The 13,268-nt window shown below is 34.1% G+C and overlaps 1 long non-coding RNA gene across 3 annotated transcripts; it reads right to left on the reverse strand.

The window, feature by feature from the left end:
• Positions 1-337: 337 nt before the first annotated feature.
• On the reverse strand, positions 338-11,488 carry LOC128807965 (uncharacterized). 3 transcript variants are annotated; one of them, XR_008437330.1, is made up of 4 exons: positions 11,274-11,488; positions 8,234-8,318; positions 5,422-5,510; positions 338-507 (listed from the first exon to the last, which is right to left on the reverse strand). It is a non-coding gene; the product is annotated as an uncharacterized LOC128807965 (long non-coding RNA). The 3 variants fall into 3 exon arrangements; XR_008437332.1 differs by having other exon boundaries at positions 11,410-11,476; XR_008437331.1 differs by lacking the exon at positions 11,274-11,488 and adding an exon at positions 9,730-9,845.
• Between the last annotated feature and the right edge of the window lie 1,780 nt (positions 11,489-13,268).

Genomic DNA, 13,268 nt, shown 5'->3' on the forward strand with positions numbered 1-13,268 from the left:
AAGATTTACAGACTCTGACTTCCTATTCAGAACTCCAGTCTTCAATTCACAATTCATTTAGTCAAACAAAATAAAATGAAATAATTAAAACACAAGTACAAGGTAAGCACCATGGGCGATCCAGTTTCTGAATTATACTGAGAAGGAACTTAAAGCATTGGGAGAACTTTAGTGTAAAAAAAAATCAGTTCTTTAAATTGAAGAGGAGAGATAAGTGATGTCTGAGTGGGATTTTGAGGTTTGTAGTCCCAGACTTGGAGAGTTGAGCTTCCAGCTTTAATCCTAGGCACTGGCACACATTGCATAGGAAGAAATTTCCATGTGCTACAGTTTATGCTTTAATCTAAACAGTGCAATATAAACTGGGGCATGTGTTATTTCACAGATGACACAGTTTTCAAGTTATGACAGTTTAGTAGTGTCCCAGGCTCTTGGTTCCCACACATTCCACGACTTTTTCATTTTCCAGAACTGTCGTCAAAAGCAGCTTCAGACTGCTGGAGAACACTGAGAGAAAAGAGTAAAAGATATGCAATATATTTAGATAATAAATTGTGATGGATCTGTGTTATGACATTATCTGTTACTATGATGATAGGTCAGGATTGCAGTCAGGCAGTTTAGACCAGTTAGTTTAAGAAAACAAAATTGCTCCCCGTAGATTTCTAAAGGCCATTACAAGCAATAGAGAAAATCTCTTTCCTCATCCTCTTCTCCAGCACTCTGCCTTCTGCCACAATGAATCAGAATGACATATTTTTTTTTCCAAGTTAATTTTCTACAAACTCAGAAGAATATTTTCTTCAAAATTATTTATCTACTTACACTGATATTGATATCAAGGTACCCTGTTCTTAGGATTTTTGGTGCTTTGCTTGCTGGCTTTAATTTGGTTTGAACCTAGTCAGCTAATTTTACATTTTCAATACCAGTCACATTTTCTGATTGAGTAAATACATTCTTCATCCAGTCTTGTATAACTGGCACAAGTTAGCATGCATTTTCCAACCCTAGATCTTTGATTTTTCAATTTTCATATATGTAAAAAACTTCATTAGTCCTTATATGAATTATTTGCTATCACATGCCGTAAAGGACTTTAAGTTTATATGTAACATTTTTCTATATTTTCTTTCATGTAGTATGACACACACGTGTGCAATTTCATTTTCCTTCCAGAGGTATGATTCTTAGCATGGATGGGGAAGTACATCACAGCAAGATGAACTAAGGAGTTAAAACATTAGTTTAGAGAAGAGCTCTTCAAACAAAGCCTTTTCACAGCATTTGTTGTCAAGTCACTAATAAAAAAAATACTTGAAAATTACAGATGTTTTGAAGAAACATGTGAAAATAAATTTACAAGTGATTTAAAATATAAAAATTAGATGCTGGGATAGGCTGAACCTGTTACATTTATACCAGTTACAAACAGTGAAAGACTTGAAGATACAACCTTCATTCCTTAGGGCCTGGTTAGATACCAAGGGGCAGAAAAATTTGTTTGGTACATGTTTCATCTGTGCCTACATGTATTATTTTATAGAGTAATCCTAGTTCACCTTCCAGGGATGAAATTACATCAGCCTGTATTTAGAAAATGTCGGTATGTTCATTTAGGTTAATCAAGCATGTACTTTTAATTAGGGAAAAAACACCATAAAAGTACATAGGGAATACAGTTCGTTCTAGATTATGGTTACTGATAATAGTTCAAAATCTGTAGCAAGTACCCACTTGCCACTTTCTTCCAGGTTCAGGTCAATAAAAAAAAAAAAAAAATAATAATTTTTTTTATCCTAAAGCATGATGGGCTAATCTGTGGTTAGACTGCATGTTACCATGCACTCTACGTTTATTAAAATATTACAAACACCTGAAATTTAGAAAAGTTGGATTCCTTTAAACTGTTATCTGTAGGTAGATTTAATCCCAAAGTTTAGGATCAGTAGCTTGAATTTAGCTGAAATTTTCTGCTCCTGTGATCAACATCCAAAGCTTAACTTTGTTATCTTTCCTGGTTATACAGAGACTAAAATTATTTCAATGGCAAATTGAAAAAGACAACTCCTCTTTCTACCCTCTACAATGCACTTTTAAAAATGGCTTTTCTTGTTCCCACAAAAATCTGTTCAAAGTACAGTGTCTTGTTTCAAAGAACATAAATAACTCAGAGCAAGTTACCGATCCCTTGCTTTGATCACACCTGTCCCCTCCTGTACACAGAGTAATGAAACCAATGGGGTAATGCATGCAAGCACATGTGTCAGTAAAATTATCAGCTTTGTGTCTACACACATTTGCAATAATGAGGAAAGAGACACTGCTGCATCTGAACTCTAAGGTTACTTTTTAGTTCTGTAGGAAGAGTGACAGTAGCAAAAAAGATTATTTAATTATCCTTGCTAATGTCTGCAGTGCAAAGGAGTCCATGCTTCTAATTATGAGCTACATCAAGAGAGGGTTTTATTGGATTATTTTGTAGAAATGGCTGTGCACTGGATCAGTCACCATCATGCTGACACCTGGGCAAAATTCAACTGCCTCCACTCATTCATGGTAGCAAAAAACAGCATCCAGAGCAGCTATTCAATATTTGGGATATTGCTCCAGTCTTGCAAGTTTTACTTCATGTAGAAAGTTTGAATCAATCAATACAATTAATCACATTCCCTTAGCTGAATAATCCTATTCAAGTAATCGAGTGAAACCTATTTTTATAAAGTATACAATATTTCATATTTTCTATAAATTAAACAATTATATTTATAGAGTGAATGCAACATTTATGGTAATTTCAAAAATAGTCTACCGTAAACATCTTCTTATATTAACCATCAATATAAATTTTCATTAAAATATTAAATCAGAAAATAACAGCATCAGAAAACAAGATTCAGATCCACAGAACTTAGTATTCTGCTGCAATTTTTCAACATATGCACAATTGACCTTGTGATGATGATAAGACCAGCACGTAGAAGTGCTGTTATTTCTCTGGGAAATGACTGGGAAGAAACGTCACATGTGATGTGGAGATGGGAAATTCCTTAGCGCCACATAAATTTAATTTTGTTAGCAGTTAAAGGTACCCCTGCAAGGAGAAAGGCAGTGTCTCTGCTGTGGCTAACGTGCACTTAAACCAAGGCCTTGAGCTGATTCATCAGTGTTCTATGAATTCTGTGAGAACTGAGCTAACCTTCAGTTGAAGCCAACATTTGATTCAGGAAGAGTATTCCCATTGTCTGGGCCAGCTTTGTTTTACACTAAGTGGCATCTGCCTTTAGGCAGGACAGCCTATGAATATTTTCCACATTGGGGAAAAAAATCCAAACTGATTTCAACACCACATCCCTCCCATAAAACCCCAGGAAACAAACAAACAAAGAAACCTATACTGAATGAAAGGCATTACCACAAGTTACGTGGTAACAGCTTTCTTCTGACAAAGTTTTTTGCTAGACAGGACATCGTCTGCTGAAACCACAGAATCATTTCACTTCCCAGTTTGTCATGAATTTTTGAGTTATATTTACAGTAGTTGTTCTTTTTCCATCTCCCCCTCACACTCTCTAAATCATCTAAGTACTGGTTTCTGTTCAAAGCTGCAGAGAGGTCATGAAAGATGAAGAGGTTGCATGTGGTGGAAGGAATCTCTTCATATATTCAAAAGACATAGTCATGACAAGCCAAAAAAAGTAAACGTTAATTATTTTCCTTAATGGTACACTATCTCAGCTCCTCTCTGCTGTAAACTACAGTCAGAGTAAATCATGAACACTAATGAGAATACAGCAGAGTGAGGACTAAGATACTTTGGGTTTTGGCTCCATTACTGACCATAAAAGGCTCCCAAGGTGCTATCAGAAGATAAATTTTAAATTGCTAAAATAAGCTGGGACTCCCACCACACGTAAGAAAAAGCTGTGTTCATGTACAATTATAGGATTATGAATTATTTCCCTACTCAGCATCTGATCTGTAGGTTTGCTAAGCAGCTTCAGCTTATATTCAGTTCCTGAGGGGGTTTACTCTCATTCTAGATAATTTCTTTAAATTAGTATAAAAAGACAAAACCCCACTGCACTAAAATGAGAAAATATTACTATTCCATTACTTTCTATTTTTTCAAGTAATCTAGCATTCACCATAAAATATCTTTTCAAAGGCCAGTGCTTGAATAAATATATACATTCTAAATTTCCATCATTCTATTTTGCTATATTTTTATTACTTTTTTGCTGTTTGCAGCATCATTTTTTTTTAACAACATATGATCATTCTCTTTCAACAGTTCCAGTCTGCTCTCTTACACAGATTGCAATTTGAATAATTTTTCAATTACATATATTTTATCCCTACCAATCTTAATAACTAAAAATATTTAAATTATATAGGAAAATTCTTAGGTTTTAGGGGGATCAATGTTTTCATAGCCTCCTTGTACATAAGTTTTTTCTACAGACACCTGATAACCATCTCTGTCATTATTTGGGAAATATGATGGTCTTTTTCTATTTTTTATATTGCTTTGTTTTGATGAGGAAGGGCTTCATTCATTTGTTTGGAGTTTTTTTACCCTTTCCCCAATCTGATTTGGTTTGTTTTCTTATTTATAATTTCTTCTGCATGTAGTGAGCATAATGGCTAAATCTTTTTCAGGTTCATCAGAGGGTTAGCCTTTAATCTTACCCCAACATCCAAGAATATGAAAATCATGGTGGGAAAAGATGAAAAATTATGAAAATGGTACAAGAACATAAAACTCTTTTTACTTGTAAGCTTGTACCCATTGATGTTATAATAGGAATAGACCTCAGTGATAACTACAAATTATTTTTAAGAGGTCAAAGAATCAGTTAAGTATGCTGCTTTCTCAACATTCAGGGTATAAACCACTAAAAAGATGTGATAAAAAAAACAGACATATGAAAAAAAAATAATTAAACTCTTCATCTTCATTTTTTCTTTTAGTTTTTCCTTCTTTTCCCATTTGTTTTCCCTCTGATACTTCTTCTTGTATTGATGGCAAAAATCACCAGCTGCTTATCATCAAAATTATTAAGCTCATTATATTCTGAACATATTCTTTTGTGCCAACATAGTGACAGGATGGATAATCTTACATACTATCCTTGAAACTATAGATGGCTTGAATGAATTCTAGCTACTTTGTAAGTAGGAATGAAAAGAAATCTACATTTGTTAGTTATTATTTCTTGGTTTTCTCAAATATTTCTATTAATAAAAGTAAGCTACTAGTGATTGAGGTAATCAAAAATACAAGGGCATGGGAAATCTTCAGATGTAAAGCTTTATTTGTGTTTTCAGCATAGGTTATGGAGTAAAAGTACACTATTTTTAACATTAAATTCCATTAATTTGAAACAATATAAACCACTGCACATTAAATTCTATTACCTAATGAAATCCAGAGATGAGGTATGGCATTCAAAAGGCTAATTTTATGTCTTCTACCATTTTTCCGTTGCATGTCTGACCAGAAGGACCTGTTAGAATAACAATAACATAAAAACACACAAAAAATTCAAAACAAAACAACAAAAACAAACAAACAAACAAACCCCCCCCACAGAAACATAAACTAAAAAGTAATAAAAAGTACTTCAAGTGCATCTTTCCTATTGTGAACCCTTACTCATCTCTGGATGTGGTTGAGATTTCACCTGTATTAGTGGCACTGTGCCTGTTGTCTATGGACATTACCTTAGCAACTTCAATGAAATGTTGGTTTCTCAACCCAGGAAAACCAGAGAGAAAAAAACACTGTGCAGGAGCTCTCTATTTTACTTTCTCCTCATGAGCCACATAAAAATTGTTGCTTGTGCCCATAAAAGGCAGAACATCCTCCAAATGCAGGCTCTGCCAGCAGAAGCTGTTTTACTGCACAAAATAGGTCACTGCACAAAGTATATACACTGGGGTAGAAGATAATTGTGGGCAAATGCAGCAGCATTTGACTTTGTTGAAAGCTTCTGCTCCTTCAGAATGCAAAACTGAAGCCAAAGCCTATAAACTCTTGGACGTTTTGCCCAGATTAACCATCATTTTGTTTATTCTAGCTGTAATTAGACCATATTGCACGACATCATCACACTAGCCAACTTTATTATAACTAAAGATTACTTTTTAGGTATTCTGCAAGCCTATGATAATTGTGGAGTGGTTCTACTTCCACAATATAGTAAAGAATTACTGATGGCATGTGGATATTTTGTTTATTGTTTCCTGAAGGGCTATTTCCATATGATTTTCATACTGTGCAATAAACAAAATAGCTTCATCCCTGAAATAGCTCTATTATGGAAGTTTAAGTGTCAAATGTCTTTCTGTTGCTCAGGCCAATGCTGAAATATTCACCATTAGAGCCAAGCTTTAGTTAGCAGAAAACCAGCAAACTAAACCTTTCATTCCTTAAGTGCTTTTCTTTATCTGTGAAACTAAAAAATGTCTTTTTAGCTGGCACCAGTGGCTTTGGGGAGTGTTTTGCAGCACATTTTTGCAAATGCTTATTTCAGGCTTATTGGCCTCGCAGCAGAGATTGCAGAAGACCACACAATTGGAATGATCATTTTTCTTTGCATTAGCAGCTTACACTTAGAATGGTGGCAGCTAACCTTAGAGGAAGCTGGACTAATGAAAGATGCTTCACGGAAAATGATTGAATATTTAAGAGGGAGTATGGAGGAGAATCTTCAAAAATAAAAAAAAAATCACAGTGAAAAACAATCAAATTGTTCTCCTTTTTACCTGTGTTTGGGTTTTATTCTAATTAGGTCCCTGTTTTCTAGACTTTAATAATTTATAACCACATTGTATGGATAAAAAAATTAACTATTTAATAGCTCATGGGTAAAAAACTCTTTAGATGCAGTGAAACAGATGTTAATATATGAGAGAGACTTTTCTTGCCCTAGTGTTTGGAAAGATAAGTTTAAGCAAAGATATAAGTTTAAGCAAATATGGATAGTAAAATCTAAAAACTCCTCCAGCATTTAAGAGAAGCTTGTGTTCTCCTGAATTAATGTGTACGTATGAAGTGATGTGATTTCTTTTTCTGTATTCTTTGAAAAACTGTATGAACAAGAGCTATTCCTTTAAAAGCTCATCCCTTATGCATTTCTCTTTTGGCAGCTCACTTCATAATCACATCATAAAGTATCATTGAACTAGAGTTAGAAAAACTATTATATCATCTCTTTAATCCTCTTTCAAAGTTAACATGTGATACAGTTCTCCCACAGAGACCAGCACAGACAACTGTCTTCTGCAGAAATTATGTGAAAATATAGGAACATGGGTCAGTCTCATCCATATTCATTGCTTTTCTAGGCACATCTTACACAAGGAATGAATTTGGAGCCATAAACAGTAGTTAAAAATAAGTGCTTAGAATCCAGCCCCATATACTGTTTTCATTACTTGTCTCAATAACACAAAAACAGGGAATGAAAATGCAAAGCATATTGCCATGATCTGCAAGTAGCACTGTTTATTAACACAGTAGTTAAAACAGTTCAAATAAACTGTCAGCCAGCCAAGGACATCTTCTGTGAAAACACAAAAAACACCTACCACATTTTAAATAAAACAAAAAATTACTCTATGGGTGAGTTCTGTATGATATCACACAAGATGGATTAATGAAAATCAAAAGCTAAAGAATTAAAATCACTGAATTATATGATTTTGCTCATGTAGAAGTCTGAGACAAACACAAAAAAGGAAGCAAGCTAAATCTGGAAACCAAAGAATTCATCAACCCTGTGTTCTACACCACAAAGACTGGATAATTGCCACAGTGAATAAGCCTGTTTTGTGTGTTCAGAAGAGTTAAAAAAGTGTCTCAAAAACTTTGATATTTGCTCAGTTAAAGAGCTTTTTCCATGTTCAGAATAAACTAACCCTAGCACAGACACAGCTCTTTAGCAAATAGATCACAAACATTCCTACTATAATCATCTAAAAATAGTCCATAGTCTCTGAATGGTATCACTTTCTTATGATACCAGTCAGTTTGAAGGTTTGGAGTGAAGACATCATATTACACCCTAAATTGTGTAAGAATTAGTACTTCCACCCACTCCATATTGTAGTAATTATTTTTTTTTTAATACAAGTAATTTGATGATGATTCCAATTTGATCACACTAAACTCTTAGAAATCTTCTTTTCAAATGAGGACAGATCATCTTTACAAAATAAAAGATACCTCATTTTCTATGTCAAATTGTTCCTTGCTCTCTGCTGAGACTGAGAAGATGATAGTAGTGTTCCATTTAGCTCCCATTTGGTTCCTTTTGAAGATTAGAGAAAGGGATTATGAAAGCCATATTGTCTGGATGATGACTGAGTATTGAGAGATATTGATTAAACAAAACAAACAAACAAAAACCAACACCAAACCCCAAAAAACTCAACAAAAAACCCACAACAAACAAACAAACAAAGAAAAAAACCCCAACCCAAGCCAAACCAATACACAAAAAAAAAAAACCAACAAAATACCCACAACAGAAGCCTATGAATTCAACATCAGTCACTCACTTTATTAGTCCTCTACTCCATAAGAATTCAAAAAACATTTTAAAAGCACGGCTCATGATTTTTGTAAACTTTAAGAAAAAAAACCTTTGTACAGCAAAATTAACTCAGCGTGTGATTTTTGCAACTCTATGAAAACTACATTTCTGTTGTATAAACTTGTATTTTCTTACCTATGGTTTGTTATTTCTTTAAAATACTAATGCCATGCAATACTTATCCAGGCCATGAATAGGTACTTGATCTAGATCATCTGGCAAAAAAATAATCATACTAAAAAAACCTCCAAAGCCTAATACTTAAGGCATGTTGAAAGCTAAAATAAAAAGAAAATTATCTTGTGAAGCTATATTTTAGGACATGACCAGTATTACTATGACACAGTAAGATTTAATTGCCTGTTTCCTATAATTGGCAACAGTTGAAGAAACAAAAGTGAGTTTACAACTTTCTTTGATTTTCTGTATGCTTGGGACTGATCAAGTTAGGATTGCCAGAAAAATATGGCCAAATGAGAGCTAGTGTAACTCCTTTAATTTTGGGACCATGACTTTAGGTCATTAATGAATTTGAAATGCATTTGAAACAATTTTTTTGTGTTTATCATGGAATTATTTTTGTTCCTAGTTTCATAGCATAAATAACCTCTGTTTATAAACTGAAGAAGCCATGGAAAAAACCTTCCGCATTTCTCAAACATTAATTTTAAATTAATTATTTAATAATTATTTAATAAATTAATATATGTAAAATTATTAATTTCAAAAAATTAAGTTTTCTCTAGCATTGAAAGTCATAGTTAATAGAAATTCTGGACTTCTTGCTTTAAATTCAGGAATTATAGCCTGATCTTTTTCCCCATGCAAAATATTAACCTTTGCCAAGTACATAAGATGATAATTAAAACCAGGTCTGAATCCTTTATCTATCAAGATTTCAAAGATGTTGCAGCAGACAGATGCTATTTCAAGCTAAGATGAAAGTGTCACATTATCACGATCACAATTTATGCAGTACATGGCTCCACAGCCATAGTTATACTGAGGGAAGATCCAAAAATTGTGGCTTTGTTTGAAAAAGGAGAACTTGCTCCCTGCTTGCAATTAGTAGGTGAAAAGCCAGGAGAAGAATTGTGCTGATACATGCTTTGAAAAGATGCCTTACATCTGCAGCTGATAGGCTGGAAGGGAATCAAAGAGCCTCCAGACAGAGCAAGTGGTTGTGCTTGAAAAATGATCGTGATACCTCAAGGGAAGGAATCTCTTCCAAAGGCTGTTTCCAACTGGGGTAGCCAACAGGCAACAGAATCTGGAAATACAGGGGTGCATATGGTTTTTTGGGGAGGTTTTGGGGTTGTATGGGAGGGTTTCTGCGGGCTGTATGATCTTCTAATTTAAACTGCAAGTCAGGAGATGATAAAGAGTGCCCTTCCTCTTCAGGAATCAGCATTAAAAAACTGAATGTTGCTTATCAGGTTATTTTATGTCCTTTAAGGTGAATAAATATCTCTTTTATTCATTTTTATAAATTATGCATTTAAATACTGATGATACAGTCCAAGTCAATCCACCCATGACAAGGTCAATTAGATATTGGATCCTTGGATTATTTGATTTAAATTGGGATTCTTATTTCTCTTCAGCTTCTGTGGAGATTTATTGCAGACTTTAAACACAGTTTAAATAAAATATGTCTGTAAAAACAGATTTCAAAATTGTAGGGCTGTTTTGTTAATGTCATTATAGTTTGCCAGTCAAATGCAAAAGTAAGTAATTTATTTGCTTTTCAAATTTGTGGTTTATTTCAAATTATAACAATGATTTTGATTAGGTTTTCTGAAAAATTCTTGATCACTGTCTGAACTGCTTCCTAAATTACCGTCTCCTGATGATACCATGAACAAAGCATGGAAACTTTTGTCTCACCCCTCTCTGATAATTTCTATGTCAATTATCTTATTACTATTTGATTATTTAGTGTTTTGAAACATGGACAAAAATCTTTATTGAAATTTTAAAATTTCTTTTAAAAATTTTTAATTCCAGAAGGACTTCATAACACGATTGTTTCTTAGTATTCAACCCTAATCCCTAGTGTTTTGTAGGTAGAGAGAACATTTTTAATGTTTACATTCCTAGAAGAACTTTCTTCTTTACCTTCTTTACCTAAATGTGATAACAATTTGCATGACTATCAAAGCTGCTGTATACAGGTTGACATTATTCAGTACTCAGATAAGGTAAACCATTTATCACTTTGTTGAGCTCTTCAGTCAGTCTACAGCTGAGCAAATTTCTTTGGCTTGCTTTTCCCAGGACAGTTATTCTAGATATATTGCCTTCATGGGAGATGTTAACCAAAAGCACTGCTTTCTTTCAGCCTTGCCCTGAAAGTCCCTCTTGGCATATAAGAAATATGAAACACATTGTTTAGATTTCACCAAACCTAAATCACCACAAGAAGGATAGAAGGGGCAACTCAAACATTAACTAGAAATTTAAGTTAGGAAAAGGCAAACCACCCAGGAGGGAAGCTTTCCTTAGATATTTTAAAATAATAAATAAAGAACTACTCTCTTATCAAATGCAATTCTTTCACCTTGCCAACCTTACAAAGCATAAGAATAATACAGTTGGCTCTTCAAATCTCATAAAATTTGGGAGTTTTTGAATTCCAGCTTTCTAATCCCGTCTATAGCTGCTGTCTACCTGTGAACCTGTTATTGAAAGGAGATCCAGAGGGACCACCCATCCAGAGTCTGTATCACCAAGCAGAGAAGTGCCAAGTTTAACTCTTAGGGGAGCTTTTGCCCCCACAGCATATCCTATGCTTCTATCAACCTACAGGATTGAGTGACAAGAGATTTAATGGTGTGTAATGAGAGGCTAATTCTTCAGGAATTATACTTGGGGGGCAAAGGGGTCTCTATAGCAGAGCAGTGTCAATGAAAATGCCACAATGGTGATATCACATCCAGGTTGCTAAGATTACCACCTACTGATGTCCCAAAGGTGGAGACCAAGGAATGGAGTTCATAGATTTAGCCACGAGTTCATGTTACAGAATGCAACCATATGTTGGCACTTAGGTGGAGGAAGAAAAACTTCCAGCCATGGAAGGAACTGATAAGACAAAGTGGGGAAGACAGAGATGTAAAGATACAAGAATATCATTCTTAAATTTACATAAAGGTCAGGGGGTAAGATTAATTGTGTTTTTCAGAGTAAAATAACTTTTCACTTAAACATGTTGAAACACCCACATACCAGATATTCTACAGATTTTAATTTGTAATTTATTATTCAGTACATAGTTTAACATGGTAAGCAGAGGCTAGAAAATAAAGTGTAATTGCTTGTAATTGTTTTTAGCATGATTTGTTTGCCTAGATTAAACATGTAGAAAATTATTTACGATTAAAAATGTGTTGATGGTAAGTTGAATGCATGAGTACTCTGGTTGCCTCAGGGTGGGGTGAATGACTCTATTTTCACACACAAAAGTACTTGACCCAGGGAACACATTCAAAAATTGGGGTCAAATGTGCACCAGCTGAGTTAATTTATAAAAGCCTCATTTGTCAGAAGGGAAAAAAAAAAAAGAAATCAAGAAAACGATGGGAGAAAACCCCCAAACTGATGAGATCCTAGATTTGTACAATAGCTTCAGGTGTAAACAACAGCTGCTAAAGCAAAGCATTTCACTGTGTCTCAGTAACACAACTTAGAATGTGCTTTAAATCTCCTCAAGTTCAGTTGAATACTCCAGTGTAAAATTCATTACTGAAAACAATGTCAAGCTTTTGTTTCAGTCAATTCTCCCTTAAATGTTCCATGAACAGTTTTCTTATTTGGTGTTTAAGTTCAGAAAAGAGATCTATGAAAGGTTGGTAAAGGTTAATTAATAGAACGATGTTGCCAACAGGGCAAGCACATGGAACAAAAAGAAAGAATGAGTTTAGAGAGTATTTTTGAAAGACTTTGATTTTTTAAAGAAAAAAAAATCAGAGCAGCAGAAAAGGTTACAGAATACTGAAAGAGGCACTGGATAATCATAGTGACTCTTTTTCTGTCCTATAGGGTGAGTCCTTATTTAAAACGGAAATATAATCATTACTACCTTATCTTTACTATATGGAAAAAAACCTATCAGCTATGACTCATGTTTGTCTGTTTATATATGTGCTTTAAGGCATGAGAGGACACTTCATGCAGGGAACTAAATTCTTTTTGTACACTTGATCACATTTTTTCTGACTTTTATTTACCCTTCTGGGGTTATGAATGAAAGAATCACTGCCTAAAAACTAAAAAAAGAGAACTGAAATTCATGAATTCAACATCTTCTGGTGACGACTGCATGCTTTGTTTGTGGAATTTATACCAAATTTTAAGATAAATTGTTTTTGACTCTACCTTGTAATATTTTCCCACCGATACAATGAAGTTTATCCAGACAGCAGTGCCCCCCCATATTATTTCCACATACATTTCCACATTCTACATACAGTGAAGTAAGTTTTAGTTAAAACAGCTTTATTTTTCCTAAATAAATAAATAATGATAAAATCACACAAGCATCAATAGGTGTGACTTTTTTCTTGTGAAACAGATTGCAACAGAATCTGATTATTTTTCTTCTACATTTTCTTACCTGGTCATAATCCAGTTGAGGAAGTATGAAATCAGTGCATCAAGCATTTT

The sequence above is a fragment of the Vidua macroura genome, chromosome 5 (genome assembly GCF_024509145.1).
Source record: "Vidua macroura isolate BioBank_ID:100142 chromosome 5, ASM2450914v1, whole genome shotgun sequence".
In the NCBI taxonomy this organism is placed as follows: Eukaryota; Metazoa; Chordata; class Aves; order Passeriformes; family Viduidae; genus Vidua; species Vidua macroura.